Source organism: Ictidomys tridecemlineatus, chromosome 2, assembly GCF_052094955.1.
Source record: "Ictidomys tridecemlineatus isolate mIctTri1 chromosome 2, mIctTri1.hap1, whole genome shotgun sequence".
Taxonomy (NCBI): Eukaryota; Metazoa; Chordata; class Mammalia; order Rodentia; family Sciuridae; genus Ictidomys; species Ictidomys tridecemlineatus.
This window is the reverse complement of record NC_135478.1, coordinates 123,025,013-123,028,231: the sequence shown is the minus strand read 5'-3', so window position 1 is coordinate 123,028,231 and position 3,219 is coordinate 123,025,013.

Below are 3,219 nucleotides of genomic sequence, written 5' to 3'. Positions count from 1 at the left end.
ATAAAGTCTATGTAAATCATTATTATATTGAATAGGGAATATTGACATGAAAAAGTCATAGTACAGACAAAAAATATTTTTATTATTTTTGATCCATGCTTGTTTGAATCTGCTAATGTGGAATCTGTGGCTAGAGAGGGAGCACTGTATCCTCAACACCTGGACCAGTGTGATATAAAATGGTTCTCAACAGTTTTTCCTGAATGGAATCACGGAAAGGGAGAGATGGATGGATATATGATAATGAAAGCATACAAGCAGGTAAGGCCCAGAAAGACCCTAGCAGCTACAACAGCTGCTAGGCTAGCCAGCCACACTTCAATTGATTAGTTGATATAGAGACAAAGAGCACAAATGGATTGAGAAAATGTGTTGCTTGAGACAAAGAAGGCAGCATGATCTTCATGTTTTCATTGGGTCACCTTCCTCCCTGAGTCCCAGCGTGTGATGTGGAGGCAGACCCAGGTGACTGTTATGTCAACAATGGATCTGTAACCCAACTGAGAAACTCTTAAGAGTAAAAGATCGTAGTCTTATCTAGGGTCTGCCAACATGGCCTTCTATCCCTTTGGAAAGGACATTATCTTTATTATCCTGGAATTTCTCTAAGGAAAAAAAAATGTTTTTTGGAGCTCTCCAGAAGGTCACTGTCTTTCTACTGCCAAGGCTATCTGTTCTGCAAATAACCTGGAAAAATCTGTTGAAATTTATGAATGTTCTTTGCTCACACAATGGGCAAACTATGTCCCATTAGGAGAATTATCTCCTAATAAAGATCTTATTACTTGATTTGGGGCAGGGCCCTCCAGACACATAAAATTTTGAGATACATTTGGGGGGACATGAGAGAAGAAAGGATCTTTACTGAGTTGCCCAGGAAACAGTATCAGGAAATCACAAAAATTGATTTCATTTACTACTGCACAGTGTGGCAGAAACTACAGGGCAAGAAATAGCCTTACACAGATTTCCAATAAATGACACAAGACCGAGGTTCAATCTCACCTCACCATGCTGAGGTTCTCCCAGGCACTCACACTGAAAGTAGTGGAATATCCAGCAGACTCCAGGTGAAGGAGAACAGATAATGTTTCAGTAATGAATCAATGGAGATAGTTACCAAAGACCAGATGGGACATTCACCCCACTGGACAAACAAGTAAGGGACAGATGTTTACCCTTAATACTGCATGCTATTGAAGGTCCCAGAAAGACTCTAGCATGATCATCTTTTCTTGAATCACTTTCAGGAAAAATAAGGATTTCAATCAACTCTCTTTTACCAAAGTAAAAGATGTTACTGGGAGATGTAAGTCTGTGAAGCCAGTCTTGGAAGCTGCTATGGGACTGCTGGCTCAGGAGCCTATGAAAGGCAACTATACCATAGCCATCCTCTCTAGGACTGTGATCTTGGTCTGCCACCTTTACTACCATTGTTCCTATGTCTCCCTTAGCAGTTAATCTGTTATTATAACCTACAAAATGGCATCATGGAAAGTATTGAAAACAAAAATCAAAAGGGAAAAAAATGAACAGGTTATTCACCACAACTAATTTGAGAAGTCCTCGTATGGAGCATCCCAATCTTATCAGAACTTTCAATGGTGATGGAAATGTCTTATTCCTTCAGCAACCAATATAGAATCTACCACTCATAGGCAGCTATTGAACAAAAAATGTGGCTGTTGTAACTGAGGATCTGAATGCTTCATTTTATTTAATTTTGTTAAATTTAAATAATCACATATGATTCCTGTTATAATATTGGATGAAATAGGCCTACAGTACCATTGGCTTTCTGTGTAGGTAGTTTTCTCCTTGATAGATTCACCCAACTGCAGCCTGAAAATATTCAGGATAAAATTATTGCTTCTGTACTGTAACTACAAGCTTTATTTCTCATCATTATTTCCTAAACAATGTACTATAACAACTATTTACACAGAATTTATATTATATTAGATATTATAAATAACCTAGAAATAAAGTATATGGGAGGTTGTGTGCAGGTTTTATGTAAATTCCATGCCATTTTATATAAGTAACATGAGTATCCATAAATTTTAGTGTCCATGAGGAGGTTCTGGAATCAATGCCCCACAAATATCAAGAATGACTGTACCAGCATTATCTGAGACCTGGGATTCACTGCTTTTCAGGTTTGTGACTTAACCTCTCAAAGCTTCCATGAGCTTATCATAAAATTAAGATTAAAATGCAATAATTTATGCAGAGGACTTTCTAGGCTTAATGAAATAACCCATGTCAGGCGATTTCACCTGCCTGGCACACAATTAACCCTCAGTAATATTAGGTGAAGGTGGCAAAGATAACTAACTATGCCAATGACACTAATGATGATCACAGAGATAGCATTCCAGAGACCCTATTGAAACATTTGGGAACATGTGACTGGCTATTAAGAAAGAAACAGGATGAACCAGGCAGCATGGGGATAGAGCTGGGATGAGAGTAGAAGTGGAGAGACTTTGAACCTGGCTGGTTGGAGAGGTGATATACCTGGTTCCAAGGCTAGTGCTGATGATGGCCTAGAATTTCTGGGGAAACTCTTGGTGAACCTGTTGACCTGAGCTGTCTCCAATTCGCATCGCAGAAGCAAGGCTCTCTGGGATCATGTCCATCTCATTTATTCCAATTCAAAACACATGAATTTTGGACATATTTATCAAATAATCAGGATTAAAGTACATATTTCCTTAAACCATTTTTAATGGTTTGGCTATGAGGTGACTCCAGTAAGTTCATATGATAGACAATAGAGGAATATTCAGGGTGAAATGATTGAATTACGAAAGCTGCAACCTAATCAGTGGACTAATTCATTTTTTGGATCAGTAATTTGGATGGATTACTGGGTTGTAACCATAGGCAAACAGGGCATGGCTAGGGGAAGTAGGTCACTGAGGGCATAATTATATATCTTATTCCTAAAGAGTGTCTCTCTCTCTCTCTCTCTCTCTCTCTCTCTCTCTCTCTCTCTCTCTCTCTCTCTCCCTCTCTCTCTCTCTCCATGACACCATGAACTTCAAATAAACTTTTACTCCTCCAAATTGTTCATGTTGAATCTTTTGGTCACAGTGGTAAAAAAAAGTATACACACACACACACACACACACACACACACACACACACTTTTTGATTGCCATGAGCTGAGCTACTTTCCTCTGACACCCTTCTGCCATGATGTTCTGCCTCACC